The sequence below is a fragment of the Psammomys obesus genome, unplaced genomic scaffold (genome assembly GCF_907164565.1).
Source record: "Psammomys obesus unplaced genomic scaffold, mPsaObe1.curated_primary_1811, whole genome shotgun sequence".
In the NCBI taxonomy this organism is placed as follows: Eukaryota; Metazoa; Chordata; class Mammalia; order Rodentia; family Muridae; genus Psammomys; species Psammomys obesus.
In genome coordinates, this window is record NW_026585504.1 from 36,800,360 (window position 1) to 36,821,234 (window position 20,875).

The 20,875-nt window shown below is 36.2% G+C and overlaps 1 protein-coding gene across 4 annotated transcripts in view; it reads right to left on the bottom strand.

Moving 5' to 3' along the window:
- The window catches only part of Lrrc4c (leucine rich repeat containing 4C), a 1,364,812-nt gene that overhangs the window by 535,625 nt on the left and 808,312 nt on the right, over positions 1–20,875 (bottom strand). The window contains exon 5 of one of the 4 annotated variants that reach the window (XM_055599880.1): positions 13,591–13,718. The exons of the other annotated variants lie outside the window; for them this stretch is intronic. The gene's annotated coding sequence lies outside the window, so the exon portion shown is untranslated. The remainder of the gene's footprint in view (positions 1–13,590; positions 13,719–20,875) is intronic. 4 annotated transcript variants of the gene reach the window in all.

The following is a 20,875-nucleotide window of genomic DNA, read 5'->3' on the forward strand; positions in this document are numbered from 1 at the left end:
TCTATCTATCTATCTATCTATCTATCTATCTATCTATCTATCTATCTCCTCTCTCTCTCTCTCTCTCTCTGTGTGTGTGTGTGTGTGTGTGTGTCTTTCTATCTTTCTCTGTCTCCACCTTGCAACCTACTTTATTGACAGCAGCTTACAATCACAAGGGCCATAGAAGGCCACAGTTTCCTAAGTCATGGTACACTAGAAAAGTAACAGCAAAGTGTTCTGCCGTGAATGCAAGCCCATGATGAGTTGGACAAGCATGAAAAATATGTAAGCTTTCTCCAATGATATACTAACATAGAAATCCAGGAAGCTTATATTCTACATTGTTCAGAGATCTACAAAGAGCTGTTCATCATTTACGAAAATAACTTGTGCCTGATGTCCTTACTAAAGTTGTTTTTTTTTTTTTTTTTTTAGGCAGAAATGACATCAAAGGGACCTACATTTGCAGTTTTCTTAATCACAGCAGCTCTGTTTGGAGCTGGAGGCATCTGAGGGCTCTATTATGCTTTCTCCTGGGGAAGAGTGGGGCCATTTGCATATCAATGCACCTTTAAAATTACTTTCCTTTTATTACAGTTAAGTGGTTATGCTTATTTCTAATTGTCAATAGTTTATATATGATGTTGATAACATTAATTACATGTTTCATTTCTAGTCAGCAAAGTAAGGTTTTGCAAACAGTTTTATGAAGAAAGTGTTAAAGACTGTAGTGTTCACCAAAGTCTTTACTGCTCCATGGCTGTGCTAAAATCAGGCACATGTTCGAATGGACTCTGTAAGTTGTTCCCTTTGTAACTCTAAAGGGAACTGAGTTATAGTCCTGTGCCCAGGTCCCTACATCAAATCTTATAATTGTGTTCTTTCTTAATCTGCCAAAGATCTTCCCTGGAGACCCTGTTTGATTTCTGCTGTTTTTACACTATCCATCCTGGCCGATGAGTAACCAAAAAGAGGAATTCATTAAGTAATGGGACCTATCTGCTCAAAATAGTGCTCTTTTTTTTGTTTGTTTGTTTGTTTGTTTTTGTTTTCCCGAGGCAGGGTTTCTCCGTGTAGCTTTGTATAACCTGGACTCACTTTGTAGACCAGACTGGCCTTGAAGTCACAGATATCTGTCTGCCTCTGCCTTCCTAAGTGATGGGAATACAGGCTTTGGCTATTGCACCGAGCTCTTTTCGTTTTTTTTTTTTTTTGTTGTTGTTGTTGTTGTTTTTTTTTTCGTTTTGTTTTTTTCTTGACAATTCAGACATACGATTTTGTTTAATTAGACAGCACATGGCTTGGTAGATAAGTTAACATTTGCTAAAATTTTGGCATACACTTTCACAGTCAAGAATGTCTAAATTTGAACAATCATATTAGATAAATATTAGAGCTATCTTCAATTTTGTAAATCTTGTTAATTGTAGAGCAGAACCACCTAAAGAAAAAAAAATTCTGTTCTTGTTTGATGTGTGGGACAATACAGCCTTCGAATTCCCGTCACTCTTACCTTTTCTTCCTACTGTTCAAATCATTAAAAAATTCTATAAGTTGACTTGTTTTGTATTAATTTCTCATCACATGCACTGGGCGAAAGAATGTCCATTAAAACTTTAGAATATGATAGTAGATGGAAATATGATCTTTCCAAGAGTGATTAGGTTAACTTGGCATGAGTTGAGACAAGATTAAACATAACCTGTAGTTCTATAAGGGGAAGAAATGATACACAAGCATGTCCAGGAAAAAAGGACATTTGAGGATGGAATCAGAAGTTGAATAAATGCAGCATCTAGCCAAAAAGTTTCAAAGATTGCTGACAAACACCAAAAAAGGTCAGATGATTGGATGGTCACAGCTTGTCACCTAGAAACAACCTCTCAAAAAATTAACCCCTCAACACCATGATTTTAGATATCCAAACTCTAACATAGTGACGTAAATGACTTTCTTCTTGAAACCCCATTTTCTGTCATAACGTCCTTTTTTCTCATAATTTCCGTAGCTTAGTTACAAAAAAATTATATATATATATATGATACTTATGATACTTATATAAATATAAATATATATATAATGATACTTATGAGCCACACAATCCTAGGTTGCTGCAAGAGAAAGATAAACATTGCTTAGCCTTAAACACTTTATCTGACCACAGTGAGACGCAGCGTTAATGGCTGCATGCTCTTTTCTCTTAGGCCATTATTGGACTATTGGACTTGCCTGTGAGAGACCAAAGAACTAAAAATTAGTGGCTATTATTTTAAAGTTTAAAGCACAAGCCTTAACTAAGGCCAGCTAGGTGGAGACATGTCCAGCCATCTACAGGGAAGAAAGAACCTTAATGCCTTGAGGGGAAAAACTAGCCTTAGTGAATTCTTTTCCCTTTTCCTGCCCACTAGAGATACAGTTGCCAGGAAACCAGCCCATCCCCTTAGGAAGGGACACCAGACCATTGCCTTACTATAGCCAATCAATTCAAAATGCAACATCCCCTTTTGTATTTTGACCAGTAGATGCTTGCCAGGCAGGAATCCCCCTGCTTTGGGAACCCTGGGAGGGGCCGGAATCTTTAAATCACCCAACTAACCTGAGCAAAAGGCTCCCGGCTCTCATTGATTTGGAAGTGAGGGTATGTGAGCCCAAGCTGCAGCATGTAATAAAAAAAATACTCATGTGTTTTGCACTGGACTCAACTCCTGGTGGTGGTCTTTTGGGGTTTCGTGAATCGGGAACAACACCTGAAAACTGACATGCTACAACTAGACTATCTTACCTTGTGAACAAACAGTTCTCTATGCTCCTCAATATCTATGTGACAAAACACCCCGCCCCAATATGAACTGTTTATGGGTTGAAAGTCCATGCATATCCATAGAAATGGCTATATTCTATGTCAGGATCTGCCACTTAATGACTGTGTAACCTTTAGGAAAGTTGGTAGAATTCTGAGGTAAATATTCCATCTTCAAATAGTCAACAGAATCAAAACTTCTGTCTTTAAGTAAAAGAACTGAATTATCATTCCCATTCTCAGATCCATGTCCATTGTCCTTATGAAATCACTGCAATATGTTTAAATAAGAATAGCCAGCACCTGAAGGGAAGAATTACCCTTAATGCCCTGAGGGGAAGAACTAGCCTTACTGCATTCTTGTAAACTGGACACTCTTGAACCTATTCTCAGCAAGTCTGTTAATCCTAAAAGTTCGCAAGAGTACAGGTATTCATCGCCTGCCTTAAAATAATAATAATAATAATAATAATAATAATAATAATAATAATAATTCATCTTCTGGCTGTTCTGTCTTTCTGCCTTATTAGAATTTCCCCCAACATTGTGTAATCGGATTTCTGCCTTCCACTACTCTTTCCTTGTGGGTCACCTAGTATTTAACTTTGCCTCTTTAAGCATTAATTTCCTTTCTAAGATGCAAGCTACTGAATAGAAATCTACAGCTCTCAGGAAAAAAAAAAATCAGCATTCTGTAATGGCTCAGTAACTCTCTTTCACCTGTCCTCTTCCACATGTTTCCTCGGTGTTCTGGGTGAAGAATTGGAGTACGCTAAGGACATGTCAGGATGTGTTTACTCAATTCTTCAGATGCTGCATATTATCCACTGCAAGCAGTTTACGCTTTCTGCAAAGGAGGCACTGTTGCAGGCATATTAACTAACAAATGAAAAAGTCCATGCATAACATCTTCAGATGTGAAAAATTAAAGTTTAAAGGGAAACATACGTGAATGAAATGGGAATAGGTAGGCTGCTAGCAGAGCCAGTTCTGCCATGGCCCTGTGCCTCATTGCTGTGCTGCCCTTCCAGCTCCTGTAATCTGCTTCTGAATCTAAAGGTAATAAAAGAAGTCTCTCGGTTTGACCTCCTGTATGTCTTCCATCCCATTTTATGTGCTTGTGAAAAACATTCCAAATTGACTACCTGACTATGTAGTGGTATGGAAGAATTTTATAAAATGAAACAAAGAAAAAGAGGCTTCAGCTCTCTCCATTTCTCCTGCTCAGCAGCCTTAGACCTCCCACTAAACTTTCCTAAGTGACTCTACTGCAGCAGGAACAAGGTAGACTGTGAGGAGTGCTAAAGTCTCTTACAGTTTTCTGGAAATCTTTGATTTAATTGGTACAGTGCCGGGATCACTAAGGGGTCATCTTCAATAAAAATAAAACTTCTGTTTAAATGATCTTTATTTTGGAGAATGATATAGTAAGTTATAATTACAAATTAAATATAAAATGTGTATAAAGATGAAAGGCTCTATGTTTGTCCCTAATTCTAGAGTAGGATGAATTCTTTCCGGTGTCATCCCCCTTGGAGCTGTTGCTTAGAATACACCAAGCTAACAATGTGATTTCACAAGCAAGGAAGCTGCCATCCCTTATTACACACTGACAATTTATGAATTGTTGTCATGAAGATGTTTAAAGCATATGCCCTCTAAGTAGTGAGCTAATATCCAAGACTTTGAATTAGAATAAAAGGGAGTTTATAAAGTAACATGTCCACGGTTTCCACCTGTCTGTGAGAGAATCCAGTATATGGAAGAAAAGTTTTGCTTTTCATATTTATGTTTTTCAGTTGAGTAGATGATGTTTCAAGGTTATAAGTACTGTGAAGTTTTATCAACCAAACCAAAGCCCCAGTCTCCTATTTCTATCCCCCACCCTTCTCTCTATCTGTTCTTACTTTTAGGTGATGGGTTATCTCAGAATAAGAAATAAGCCAATCAATCAAAGCCAGATTAAAAATATAGAAAGTACAGGTTCATTTAATAACTGAGGCTCCTAGGTGAGTCCAGCAGCCTCAGCAGAAGAAATCAGAGGAAGTCAAACCCTGACTACAGTGGGTGGGGTATTTACAGGTGTAGGCAAAGGGAAATGACATGCCTGCCACCTGCTGTTTTCCAGGAGCTGATGGCTCCAGATGAGGAGGTTAGTGCAGCCCTTAGGAATGCAAGCAATATGGAGGCTTTCCTTTAAGAGTTGGGGAGAGAAAGTGGGATTTATCAGGACCCTTTGGGGGAGGGGAGCAAGAGGACATGCCAATGAACATGAGGGATCACAGTAATATATTCCTTTTTAAAATTTAAATCGCTATATATATATATTTTTTTATTAATTACAGTTTATTCACTTTGTATCCAAACTGTAGTCCCTTCTCTCATCCCCTCCCAATCCAATCCTTCCACCTTCTTCTCAATCCATGTCCCCCTCCACTGATAGGGGAGGTCCTCCTCCTCTCCCATCTGATCCTAGTCTATCAGGTCTCCTCCAGACTGGCTGGTCTCTATCAGATCCTCCTCTGTGGCCTGGCAAGGCTGCTCCTCACTCAAGGGGAGGTGATCAAAAAGCAGGCCAATCAGTTCATGTCAGAGACAGTCCTTGTTCCCAGTACTGGGACACCCACTTGGACACTGAGCTGTCATGGGCTACATCTGTGCAAGGATTCTAGGTTATCTCCATGAACGATCCTTGGTTCCAGTCTCAGAAAAGATCCCCATGCCCAGATTTTTTTTTTCTCCCCTGTGGAGCTCCTGTCCCCTCCAGGTCTTTCTAGCTCCCCCCTTTTCACAAGATTCCATGTACTCTGCCCAAAGTTTGGCTGAGTCTCAGGCTCTGCTTTGACAAAGGGCCTCTGAAACACTCCACCCAGCAGGGTATCATAACAGTAACATATCTTAAACAATCTTTTATCAGCTTAATGTCTTTTCTTCCAATAAGAAGGCAATGCAAAGATCTGATCATTAATCTTCTTATTTAAATCATTTAAATAAATTATAATTTTTATCCCAAAGATACAGGAATATTTCACAGAATACATAATGTCTGTTTATATAGAGCCCTTCCAGATAGTCTATTTACTTTTCAAATTTATTTAACATCAAAATCCTTTATTTAGAAAATTCATCTATTGACATTTCATGGAAAGGGAGATGTAGAGAATGACAATTAAAGTTCAGAAAACTGGGAAGTGTACATTTGTCACCATTTGAAGTTCAAATATTATCTTAATGTCATTTCAGCAACAGGCAGATCTCTTTGATCAATTTTTCTGCACTTAAGTACTCATCCATGAAAGCAATTTTTCTGGTTTATATTCGTTTTCTTTCTAGTCCTTAGGAATTAATAGCTACTTGTTGCAGGATCACACTGTGACCCCCAAGATTGTGTTGTTTACTGGAAAACCTGTTTCTAGTTGTGATGTGACTCAGCCGTAGCTCATGCCTTTAATCCAACAGCTTTTTGCTTGAGTATTGTACACAGGATTAAATAAAGGTAACCCTGGGTTAAGAGGCTGAGCAATCAACCCGTTGACAATAAGTGAATATAGGAAAAAAGAAAAAAAAAAAACTCAGAGAGAGTAAGAGGAAGTCAGGAAGATGGATAGAGAGACACACAGAAAGTAGAAGCTCCCTTCTATTTTTGGAGACTGTGTAGGGAAGAAGGCTTGTTTTTTCCATCTGGGATGTCTTTTGAGGAGTTTCAGCTGGATGGTTTCTCTGCATCTCTGAGCTAGAAGGCTTTTCCTCTTCTTCCACCCCTCCATCCTCTGACGCTTAGTTACATCCCTCCTGCTGTCTCTCCCTTCCTCCATCCTTTTTTTTCTCCTTCATTCCTTCCTTTTCTTCTATCTTCTTTTTTTCTTCATTCCTTCCTTCTCCCTTTCTTTCTTATTGCTGACATGGATTTCTCCCACCACCCAGCCACTATAAGATATGCCTTATGACTTTATGTTGTAGTAAAAATGAAGTTGATTTACTTCGTGTATGTTAACAACCCATCTTCCATTTAAAAAAAAAAACTGAACATTAAAGAGATTAAATATGTTATCCAAGGTCAGGCAAATAGATTATGTTTAAGCTGAGATTCTCACTACAGAGTCACTGCTAATTTAGCAGACCTTCCATCGCACTCACTGAAACACAACCAAATGCAGTACAGTTGCTTGCTTTACGAACTCTGAACTTTCTTCTGGCTACAACGGCCAGAGTGATGTTACTGTTCCTACCTGTGTCCCGCACTCCCAAGCCATTTCACTTTTTAGTAGTCTTGAAGACTTTCATGATAGGAAGAATAACTTTCAAGAGTCATAGTCCACTTTTGAACACACTTCTTTTTCTTGGAGCCAGAGTTTCTGTGCACTCTGAGACATGGAAATTTTAAAAGAAATTCTATTTCTGTGAGTAATTCTTCATTGCAAAATAATAATGACATAACATGTTAAATGTAGTCCTTTGGAAAGGAGAAAAATGAACTGCCTGTACATCCTGTGGAGAATAACAGGAGAATTTTCTGACTTCCTTAATCCATTTTCTAAATGTTTGACGTGAATCTCCCACAATGGCGAGAAAGCAGCTTTTGGCTTCCTCTCTGAAATAAGCTGAAATATCTCACCCTTATCTGATGCCCTTTTCTGGACTCTTATCTAAGTTTAAAATGAAGATGGATCTGTATGCTTTAAATGTGTGACAAAGTATGCCTGACATGCACAAAATTAAATTGCAGTAGGATTATGTTGAGTATGTCAAGGCATAGATTCTCTTTTGCTGTCAGGGAGGCAGGCACTGCTCCCTAGTAGATGGTGGAAAGGCTGAGGTCAGAAGTCAGTTTACAATAATCCACGGTGCCACAATAGTGTCCTTAACACGTGATAGCTCACTGGGACATCATATGGTTACGAAATGGGAAAATAAATTACTTTTTTTTCTAAGAATTTTGACTATTTTTCTCCCTCCAGTCACACTGCTGTATTCATAAGAGAAGGTTCAGAACATCTTTGGTTTTCTTCTCTTCTTGTCACTCACTGCTTGTCAAATATACGACAGGCGATCTGAGTATTATGTTAGGACAGCAAAGGTCCAGTTACGAAAAATCCCTTGGAATAAAATTCTCCATGCATTACTCAGAACAGGAAGTAATTTCCTTAGCATGGTGATACTTAATTGCTTTTGTTCTCTACTGCTTACTAATCATGCCCTGCACATGCAATGTGACTTTGAGACATAGGGGCCTATATCAACTTCTCAGACATAGTAAGAAATATTAAAACTTGTAACTTGTATTTAATGCAAGCCTCTAAGCAATTTTTGTTTGATTTAATGTAACGGAATCTATTTGAGGTTGATATTACTATTATAATTTCAACAAAGAAAAACATAAGGTCATAGAAACTATGCAATTTGGCCAAATTTACTATTTAATAAATCACAAAACAAAACAAAAAAAAATCTGTTTTTCTGAATGTTAGGTATTAATTTCTGTCCTGCTCCTACAGACTAATGCCACTGAGTTGGTTAATTTGATGTATTTATGTGTTTTGATAAATATAACCCATACTTAAGGGTAAAAAATTTTATGTGTTCTTCAGGGTTATAGAAACTGCTGAATAAAAAATATACTAAAATTGCAAAAACAGGTCTGGGAATGCATGTAGGTTCTAGAGCATTTCTCTGGCATGTGATATATCAGGAAATGAGTGTTATCTCCTGTATGGAAGCAATTGAAATATATATGTAAAATCATTTAGAAGATAGTATGTGATTTGGAATCATCAACGGCAACCAGTGAATCACTTCTGAGTTCAATAACAAAATATATTTATACAGCTATTCCCTGATACTTTTACTTTTAAAAACATTTTGCATTTGATTTATCTATTTGTGCATATGAATGTGACACATATGTATGGTAATGTAAGAACAACCTTTGAGAGCTGTTTTTTGTTTGTTTGTTTGTTTGTTTGTTTGTTTGTTTTGATTTTTTTTTCCTTCCTGTGAGTGCCGTGGACTGCACTTTGCTCATCAGGCTTGGCAGCAAGCACCTTTGCCAGCTGAGTCAGCTCACCAGCCCCCTTTCTCTATGCTTTTCATGAGGGAATAGTTCTTTTTTTCTATTGACTTTTTCATAGTAGCACTTGTGGAATACAGCAGTATTCCTCTTTATCTCTGTGGGTTGCATCGTAAGAAATCCAGTCACTATGTGAAATCATGAATTATGAAAAATATTGCATGTACAATACTCTTGTTGCCCATAAATAACCAGGATAAAATTGAGCATATAAATTAGGCATATTAAGAGTTTAATAAATTAGAGTTGCAATGGTGATATAGAATAATAATTTTTTTTGTGAATACTGATCTCTGTTTATTTTTGGTTTTGTGGGGTTTTTTTAACCCTTTCAATTACAAATTTTAATCCTTGTTTCTAGTCTATCTAAGTTTTAAACATTACTACTGTGATTTGGACAGTCACTAAATAAAAGAAGGTTTACTTGAGCTCAAGGAATCAAATACTTTAACAGTTGATCTGATTGCTACTAAAAGGCACGTAACATATACAGGTCGGATACACTTGCTGAAGAGATGACATGGGAGGAGCAAGATGTGGGAGGACACCATAAGATTTCACCCTGTTCCTTAGGTCAGTATGCAATGTAAAACTTATGAAGTGCTCAATTTTAATTTACCGTTTATTTCTGGAACATGGTTGACACGATAACACATTAGTATATATAATATATATTATATTCATGCAAACAGAAACAGTTTAAATTTAGGTTTAAATGTTATAGAAAACAAATACAAAGTGAAGATGATGCAAAAAATCTAAAAGAAAAAAAAAAAACAGGAGAGGAGAATTCTGTTCTAGGACTCAGACACCTCTGGCGAAAATCTCATGTTTCACTTTATATGTCTTTAAACTTAATCCATAGAGAACACCATGTGATGCTTGGCAAATACTTTCCCCCCACTCTAGTGGGCTGTGCTGTGGCAGTGTCTGATCAGTGAAGGTATTTTAGGTAAACAATAATACGTACATAGACGCACAAAGAATATTTTATTCACATATGTATTAAAGTTGTTTGCAATCTTACTTGTAAAGTTGCTTACAATGAAGCATACTGCTTTCTTAAATTGTTTATGAGACATCATCTGTATCATCTATTGATTTTAGAGCCGGGGTCTCACAGTAAAATGTGACACATATGAGGGCCAGCAGCATCTCTTCGCAGATTTTCTTATAAGTAAAGGTTTTCTTTTTATGGATATGAATAGCCCAAACCTGGATTCTGTGACTTCAGAGTCAAACCCAAGTTCCATATATATATATATATAGATATATATATATATATATATATTTATATATATTTATATATATTTATATATATATATATAAAATAATGTAACCCATTCTTGAAAATTAGGAAATATCTAGGAATATTGCATTAATTATATGATATGGTCTCAAACTGATGACAAAGTTTTGAAGGCTTTATATATTTTGCTCACAAACATTTCCTTATTGAATAATTTAGTCGTTTAAAACTATTTTAATATTCCAGACTCAGAAAACATAATAATAATAATAATAATAATAATAATAATAATAATAATAATAATGATTCTTCACCAGCTTTAAAGGCCAGTTTTCTCTCCTTCTTGCTTCAGTCTGGTCATCTATGAAATAATTTTTAACCTGGATCAGTAGTTTCTTAAGTGGATGTGTATTTCTAACATGAATTTAAATCTCAATTATGATTAAAGCTAGCCAACTACAAAGATATTTTTTTTCTTAAGCCTTTCCTGATACACCCCCTTCTCCTACTCTACAGCCCTCATTAAATTTTTCAGCTCCTGTAGGGATTACTCAGCTTTGGAAAGCTGAGTGATGTTTGCCATTCAAGCTTCCTGGTAGGATCTCTGCTTCAAGTGGGAGGAGAAGAACATTATCACAGGCACACACAATGTTGCATAATGTTGTATGTTACAGCACAGTGATACACCGAAGTCTCATGTTCAGAAAGGGAAGGTCAGAAAAAGACCTGCTTACCTAGTGTTCTGGGAGGATGCTGAATTCTATAAGCACACACTTGAAAAGGTAATTAAGAAGGGATAATGTAAGTAAAACATACACATGACGTGTGAGTAAGTTCTCTCTAGGCTGGTCTGTTTCTCAGAGTGAACCACAGGGAGTAATTTCTGACTGCAACTGTTACCAGGGTTGAATAGGTGCTTCCCCATTAGATATCTGTTTAAGTGGACAGCTGCTAGCCCAGTTCCTCCAACTGGGGAAAATAGCACATGAAACAGATGCAGTAGACAGCATTGGAAAGGGCAGGTCACTCAGCCGATAGAGTGTGGATTATGGGTGAGAGAGATAGAAACGAGACAATTATTTCTAAAAAAATTTTTTTTTGAAGAGAGTATAAGAAGTACGCAAGCTTCCCATTGGTAATGGCATCTCAGAAAAGAATAAAAAAAATGCCTAAGCTTCTATGACATACAAAAGGCATAAAAGGGTATACAAGGAACAAATTCAAGATAGAAATGGATATTGATATTTCACTTACAGTATGTTCATAAAATCCTGAGAGTGTTCAAATAGGCAGATTTATATGATGCTAATCAGAGAGTGGAAAAAAGGCACATTAATGAGTAAGTAGTACAGTTATTGACCCAGCCAGAACTTAGAAGTCTTTTATTTACTTCTATTAGCAGATACTAACTGTATATCTTCCAAAATAGAGTGTAATGTCTTGCTTTATAGATAGATAGTAGTAAAGGTGTTTAAGTTGCTCCTCATCTCAGATAGTTCGCACTTCTAATTCTGTTCATGAAATTGCCGTAGTTGTTTCTAGGAATCTTGAGCACGTTTCACATGTCTGCTTACTGTTTTCCTGTTAGCATGACATGTCTCAGACTACACACAAGAGACGTAGTCATCTTCACTTAACAAATGTCTGTTATGGGCAACATTACCTCTAACACTGGACCTGATTTTAGAACTTAGCCCCTCAGAGCAACACTTGACTAACGTTCATCCTTAATAAATTTTGAGACTCTGACATTCTGTGATTTCTGTTCTAAACAGCTCTATAGATGTTTAACAATTGTCTCTTCTCTAGGACGGTTATCATAGAATCATTCATTGTTCTTTCTCTTCACTCATCCAAGGAACTTAGTTTCTGCAATTATGTAAAAGCCTTTACTGATTCATTAAAATAATTAAAAAAAAAAAAAACCTAAGTCTTCTACTTATAAGAGGGTTAATGGCAGCATCTAGTACAGAAATAAGTACAAAGGCAACATTCTTGGGTATTGCCTTGTCTGCCTGCCACCTTCTTTGTACCATGGTCTCTATTTTTCTTAACCAGACTAGCTGAGGAGCTACTGAAAAAAATCTGTGTCTTCCTTGCTTTTCACTCTACGAAAGATGGCAACTCACATGTACACATCTTGCTTTAGTGGTTCCTTGGATTAAAAAATCTGATCCTCACGCTTGGGTACCAGATTCTTTACCCATAAAACCATCTTTACAGCCACAAATCCAAGAAAGTATAGATATCAGTTGCTGTATCTCAGTCTTGACACATTAGTTATCGCTGCTAAAACTGAAATTATGAGACCTGGCTGGTCTTATTCAAATTTAAATAACACAAGTCCATAGCTACAAGGACCTTATCTTTCAATGCTTTTCTTACCTTAGTGTTCTTCATTTGATTAAATTCAATATTTGCATTTTATCAGAACAGAACTATTGTTATTATCTTATTCTCCCTAGTATGCTACCTACAGTTATCCCACAAATTATATTACACGAAACTTCATAAAAATCCAACTAAATACAGTTCTACCACTATAACCCAAGAGATTATCATCTTTCACACGGATTGCTGAATAGATGCTAATCTCTTTTCCTACTCTTACCTCCTTCAATGTATACTGAACATATAGTGTCAAAACACCATAGCTCAGATGCCCTGCTTCTGGACCTTATTCTTCAAATGCATAAATTAGAGTATCACTTCAAGGTTCTATGCTTTTGCTGAAGGTGATACTCTACAATATAGCTCCATGCATCAGCTTCCCCGTCATCTGAAGACTTTCTCAACTGTACCCTCTTAGAGATGCTTGGGTACTCATAGTAACACTTTCTGTTTCTTCCATGTCTAATATTCTACGGTACTATGCACCACTGTCTTTCATAATATATTTATACATTATATTGTTTACTCATTATCATGACCTCCTAAGATTTGTGGGTGAGAGGGATGGTGTTAATTTTGGTCCCTGTGACTCTCTCTAAAACCAAAAGCTACTGATTATAGTGGATGCTCAGCAAACATTTGGGTGGAATTAATCAACTAGTGCTAAGTAATGAACTGGAGGAAAAATCATAATGAGTGGTCTACTTCATATACCTAATTTATAAAATAAAAATAATTTAGAACCTATTAATTAAATGTCGAGTTTTGAATGGCTAGAGCATAACAAAGAGAAAATAAAAGCTAATTCAAATTGTCATCAGAATATTTTCCACAGCTTTTTAAAATATTAAATGGAGGTATTACTACTAGCATTACAAGGAATGAAGACATCTGAATGAATATAATTCAAAAACTATTCACACAAAGAAATCCACCTTGACGTCTCAGCTATAGAATATATAATTAAGGCTATTTCAATTGTAGTTAGATTATCCTTAATAGTTTACTTGCCTGTTCTGTGCACTAAATTTCTTAACTTCAGAAACAATTCAGCATCATGTGGGAATAGGAAGATTTGAAAAATTCTAAGATTTAACATACCGTGTTGCAAAAGAAAAGTTCTTTGACTTTGGTCTCCTTATTCAGTTTTTGAGCTTACAGTGGAAAAGGATTAGTATTCCTCAAGTCATGCTTAATTGTTCCCAAGCCTAGAAACAGGGTAGCATTTCCTAAAAAAAAAAAAAAAAATTCTGTTTTTCAGTTTCAAGAAAAGACTCCAGGACTTTTCTGGGGTTTTATTTCCTACCCAAATCATGCTAACTCCTGAGACAATAGCCTTACAACTTTGCTACCTGCAGGTTACCTGCAAAAGTAACATGCTTTATTATTACTGTTGCGGGGCCTCATCTGTAGTTCCCATCTAAATAAATTCAACTAATCAGCCGATAGAAAAATGGCATGGATTTCTATAGCAGGGTCATAGGAAAGCAAGCCTGAGGTTTTACCAGGATGGGAGTAGGGGCAACTTGTACCAATCAATGGCAGAATATGCCAGCTGCTCTTTTCAAGTTCTGTATTCAGTGATATAATGATGGTGGTTGAAATGGTCACAGCAAATGTATTTATATTACACAATGAGGTACACACCACAGAGGAGAGATTTGTTTATTTACTTAGCTTTCTGTTTTTATAGGACACGGAATGATTCTCCCTTTCCATTTTGAAGTGAGCGATCTAAACATTCACTCAACCTTGTCGTTTTTGGTTGCAGCACCTCTTTGTGCAGCACTCACTTTCGGAGTTGCTTTCTATTGTAGACGCATACTATTCTATCGAATCGCATGATTGTTTCAAATAGTAAACGTTTACGGCCTTGAATTTTGTGCTTTATGGTTTGGCTTCTTGAACAGTAATTGTGTGCTGTGAAATGTTTTGCTTTACTGCAGATATATTTCATTATGCTTGCAACATTAGTGTGAGGTTTAAAAGACGTAAAATATGGGAAATTAAACATTAGAAATTTTCATGGTATTCAGTAAGCTTGTTTCTGGAAAAAAAAACTGTCAAGAGAAAGAAATGATGTGCTGTCACTGAAGTGTTTCATCTAGCAGGGGTATGTGAGATGGAAACCTCCACTCTGCAAACTGATTTTTATTTTAAAAGGTGTTTTGAATATACTAGTAAATTCTAAAGAAGATCAGGTAAGCTGGACTGTAGCTGGGAGATGCAATTTTTTTTTCTGATATATCTCAGAGTTGTCTCTCTCTGACCTCTCAGACCTAAGCTAAGCACTATGAATATGCACTCTTCAGAAATTACATCATTGCAAAGCTCCCATCCTCAATCAAAATGAAGCTGATCAAAGTATCTGTCCTTATATCTATTTTTTGATTCATTTTAAAACATATTCTATGTTTACCTTTGAGGTATAACTAAGTACTTTGTGAATGATTCTCAACATCCTTATGAATTTGTTTAAGGTCTACACTCCTGTACTGGCTTGTTCTGCACTGTGAGAAATATATTGCTTTGTTTTTATTCAGAATGAAAAAGTTGTAAAAGAAATAAAGATAAAATGCAACCACTCTATGTTGCTTTTCTAAAAATAGTAAGAGCTGGAGAGGACAGAAACTCCACAAGGAGAGCAACAGAACAAGATAATTTGAACACAGGGAACTTCCCAGAGACTCATACTCCAACCAAGGACTATCCGTGGAGATAACCTAGAACCCTGACAATGCAGCCACTTCTGATGAGAACTGATAGACTAAGATCAGAAAGGAGAGGAGGACCTCCCCTATCAGTGGACTTGGGGAGGGGCATGCATGCAGAAAGAAGGGGAGGGTGGGACTGGGAGGGGAGGAGGAAGGGGCTTATGGGGGATACAAAATGAATAAAGTGTAATTACTCAAATGCTGCCTTCATGGCAACTTAAAACGTCCTTTGCTTTATCACAGGGCTTGAGTATAGTAGCAGACACGAGACACAACACCCTTCTGTTCCTACCAAAGATGAGGAAACCTGGTGAGCTAAAATCTCAACGAATGGAAGTGCATTAATTAACGTAGCGAGTAACCATGTTGTTTTGTTTACTTGTTATTGGTTAAAATGCTTAATAATAAAACCATTTAAAACACTTTAAAAAAAAGTTAAAAAAATCAAATCTAATACAATATTTCAAATATCTTTTTAACATATAGCAATTTCTTTTTCTAATAAAATGCTTTCTGTATTTTTCCTTTGGATCATGAATACCATTTCATCTTATAATAATACCATAATATGCCTTTTAAATATCCTTTGGTTTTAAATACAATAATAAAGTTACTATAAATATATCAGATGGGTATTTTAATCTGATAATCCATAAAACCCTAAAATTTACAAATGAAATGGATAATTTTCTGTTGATATGCATTATTATATATCTCAACTAGTATCTGCCCCTGTAATTATGAAAAATTGTGACAACTACAGTTTAAATGTCAGATAAAATATTTTCATTAGACTCTAAAATGCTTTTTCTGTTCTCCACCTAATCTTTTATGCAGAAAACCTGTTAAAAACAATTTCCATAAAACAAGGCATGTCACTTGTAAGTACTCCCTGAATATTAGCAGTAGAATATGCTTATAATTTTAGAATATGCTAAAAAACTGTTCATTAATGTAGAGTTGTTATAAACATAATGTATATATCATCTATCTACCTTAACACCACCCTCTTTTTCTTTATTTGGCAGCCTGGGATTAATGAAGGAAAACATTTCTTCTAAAAAGTAAGCCTTTCATAATGAAATCCAGGAGCAACCAGAATTTCTTTATTCTTTTATTAGTACTAAGAATATTCATTATTTTGAAAATTTGCTTAGTGTAACCTGATTTATGCAATGTATGGAGAATTGCCCCAGGGTTCATAACACAGGTCAAAGAAATTGGCAAGCACAGCACTCCTGCCTCTGCTGTTGTCAGGTTTTCCTAGTGACTGACAGAGGCTTGCCTTTTGTGTCACTAGAGTTCCAAGAACTGGATTCATGCTGCTTTCCATCAAGGCTCTTGCTGGTTTGCCCAAGCCACTGCCATCCCCTAGCAAAGGAGTGTAGTACTGGAGAACATTTGCTCAGATTCACATGTCAAGAGCTTTTTATATTACTAGATAAAGCTTTTGCTTTAGGTAACTCTATAGCCATTATTTATGTGATTCCCCAACATGAAGCGCTTTATTATAAGTTAATAAAATTCAGAATTCTTCTTTGAACTATGTTTAATGGTAGAATTAATTACTGTCACCATAAACAATCGTGATAAATAATCTTGCCAGCCCAATGGTCTTCTAAAATTCTTTTCTGTAGATACTTTATTTTGGTTTGTATGGGACAGATACTAAGATCCATTCCTGACCTACAACTATAATTCCAAACACATGATACATCAAGGGGCTATGGTAACAGGAATTTAGTGACAGTTTAGGACAAGATGGGCCCATTTGAAACCAAAAACTGTATTTGTACATTATGATTACATATATGTATGTATAGTATATGTATATTAAGTATGTAATTCCAGCAATTAGAAGGTGGAAGCAGAAGGATCATAAACCAAGGCCTGTCTCTGACACAAAGTAAGCCTGAGATGTTTAGGGCTAACACACACACACACACACACACACAGACACACACACACACAGGAGAGAGAGAGAGAGAGAGAGAGAGAGAGAGAGAGAGAGAGAGATAGAGAAAGACAGACGAGAGACAAACAAAAGACACAGAGAGCCTTTAAAAAAATTCTTATTAGACAAATGACAAGGAAAGGGAAGAGTATTAAAAAATAGAAATTCTAAGCTGTCAAGATGGCTCAATAAGAAAACAGAAAATACTTTACAGCAAAGCTTGAGAAGCAAAATCCTTTGTAGTCATATGATAGAAGGGAGAACCTATTTCCATTCTGGACTCCTCCTCCCCTTGCACTAACATACATGTCATAGGATGCATGCTTATACAAAGAAATGAAGAAACCAAACAAATAAATGTGTTTTTATACCTTCCTCTGAGGGGGGAGCAGCCTTGCCAGGCCACAGAGGAGGACAATGCAGCCAGTCTTGATGAGACCTGGAAGGGGAGGAAGACCTCCCCTATCAGTGGACTTGGGGAGGGGTTTGGGAGGAGATAAGGGAGGGAGGGTGGGATTGGGAGGGAATGAAGAAGGGGATTACAGTTGGAATACAAAGTGACTAAAATGTAAGTAATATAAAAACTAAATTAAAAAATAGAGACAAAAAACTTTCAAGTATTTTTTCCATCAAATTAAACATAAGAAACAACAACAAAAGTGGTCTTATCCAGGATAGCCAGGGTTCCAGAGAAACCCTATCTTGAAAAAAACAACAACAAAAAAAGACCTTAACCCAACTCTTTTTTTTCTTTCCAGTTCTTTTATTCTTTTTTTATTTTTAATTATACTTTATTTACTTTGTATCCCCCCTCTAGCTCCCTCCCTCCACCTCTTCCAACCCCTCCTTTTCTCCCCCTTCTCCACACACTCTCTTCCCCAAGTCCACTGGTAGGGGAGGGTTTCTTTTACTTCCTTCTGATCCTAGTCTGTTAGGTCTCATCAGGAGTGGCTGCATTGTCTTTAGTACAGCAGATCTGTACTGGAAACTAGAGATTTCACTCTCCAGCAGGTTACATATAGCAAGGTGTTTCAAATTCCCAAGAGTGACATCAAAGAGGACTTTCATCTTTTTTAAGCAGATAAAGGATAAAGTATGCACTACCCTTTGCAACATCCATGAAGATGACACATCTCCAAAATATAATTAAACAAATACACAGAAATTAGTTAAAACAATAGACAACAACAATAAAAACAAAACAAAACAGAATCAAACAAAAAGAAACAAAGAGAAGAAAAGCCTGTATTTGTTTTATTCTATTTTGCAAGTGTTGTTTTTTAATGTTGTTGCTTTGTTTTGTTTTGTTTCTTGTTTGTCTTATAAAAAAAAAAAAAAGAAAAAGAAAAGAAAGGATACAGTTGGGTGGGTGGGGAGCTGGGGAAGATCTGGAAGGAACTGAGAGAAGAGAAACTTTGATGAGAATATATTGAATGAGCCAGGTGTGGTGGTGGTGGTGCGCTACTGTAATCCCAGCACTTTCGAAGGCAAAGGCAGGTGGATCTCTTATTTGAGGCCAGTCTGTTCTACAAAGCTAGTTCAACTCTGCCATCTGCCCCTGAGTCTCATCAGGACTGTCTGGATCCTTTTCCTCTGTGGCCAGGCAAGGCTGAATCAACAGGGGCATGTGATCAAAGAGCAGTCTATCAAGTTCATGACAGAGGCAGACCCTGCTGCCCTTACTCATGACGCACGCCATGACTGAGCTGTCTATCAGCTACATCCGAGAGGGGGTCTAGATCTTCTCCATGCATGGTTCTTGGTTGTCTCTGGGTTCAGGATTTTTAGCTTTGTCCCCTTTTCAGTGGACTGGAGGAAGGAGATAGGGGGAAGAGGCAGGAGATTAGGACTGGGAGGAGTTGAGGGAGTGGGCTTCAGTTGGGATAAATAATGAATAAATTGTAAAAAAATAAATAAATGAAAGAAAAAGAAAAAAAAAGAACAATAAAACAAATAAGTCCAGGACAGCCAAGGCTACAGAGAGAAACCCTGTCTCGAAGAAACAACAACAACAACAACAAAAAAACAATAACAATAACAAAAAGATTGCATGAAAGAAATCTATTTTAAAAATAAATGAATAAAGAAACATATCTCACAAAGACTCAGTACCACCTAGCAATAAAAACCCTTATGTCTCCCTCCTCACTGTGTCAGTGGTGGACAAATGGGTAACGAAAGACACTGTTACAACTATCAGGAGCATCAAAAATGTAATGCAATACAGAAAGACAATCGATGTCTACTCCCAAAGAAACAAAAGATATTAAGGTCATAAAAAATACCTTTGGTTTCAAAATTAACTCAGTAGAACACATTTATTTGCTTATATTATATCAAATATAAAATATTTTGGAAAATGCATAGAAGAAATTTTTCTTTGAGATTTAAGAGTATATAAGCAAAGTAACAGTTTGAGTCATGATGGAAAAATCTGATAAAACAGGTATCACTAAAATAAAAATATCATATAGTGGCTTATTATGTTGTTAAGACAATCAGCAGATTGTAGAAAACATTTGTCAGTCAAGTTTAATATTGACTGATACAGAAATTTTAATGAAAAGAATGATTACAAAGTGAAAGTTTAAAAGCCAAACAATCCTATTTGAAAATAGGTGAAGGATGAGCACATAACACAGTAAATATCTACAATGAGGTACTACTGCCTCGTTGTCAATGTGTCCAAAACATGATACATGCAGTTTTCTCCTGAGCTTCAACATTACCCAGCATTTCTGGGCTGATACCAGCGAGGACACCTTATAGCATGTATGCAAACTTCTCCTTTAATATATTAAACTCCAGTAACTCAACACTCTGGATCTTGTTCTTGCAGCCAGGCTAGGCGATCCTGCATTTATTAATTAAATCATTCTTGGGGGTGCAGTTTTTCATTTTAAATTTTCCATTATTTGCTTAACAGATCTTGGACAAGTCCACTAAAATATTCAGTGTGCAATATTCTGTATACAATGAAAATAACCTGAAAGAATGACACAGTTATTATAAGTGTGGAGCACGAAGAGGATTGTAGAGAAAGGAACATAGAATGCCACACTCAATGCAAAATTATCAAAATACACCAGGCTAAGAAAAATAATCAGCAGAAAGCAAAGTAGGAAACATATAAATCCACTGCAGAACCCAAGTTCATGAAGAAAATGTTACATCTAAAAAGAAGACAACAAACTCTCTTGTAAGGAAGGATGATAAAAATGTATGTATACTAAAACTCCTTTTTTCTTCTTCCTGTTTTTGTATTGTTTCAGTTTCAGTCCTTGAGTGTTGCCAGGATAATATCTATTCTCATTATGCCACTTAAGGGAGAAAAGGAAAGAAAACAAAACCAACAAACTTGAAGCATTCTTTCTCTTTTTACTCATGTTCCTTTTAGAGCATAGCATGTCACCTTTCTAATGATTTTTTGTTCTTAATAACACTTTTTACCCACAAGGTCTTGTTTACCTGTATGCTTATGTGATTTCTTAGACAAATCATCTTCTTTAATATTGATTTATATATGCATATAAATCAATATTTGATATATATTAAATATAAATCAATATTTATATATAAATAAATCAATATTATTGAGCTTAATCTACAGAATGTGCTATCATTGCCTCCTGGGATGACTATGTCAGTATTATTGTGGGACAAACATTATAATATTGGCAGAAGACAGCATGAGAGAAACCTATTTGGTTTCTGTTTC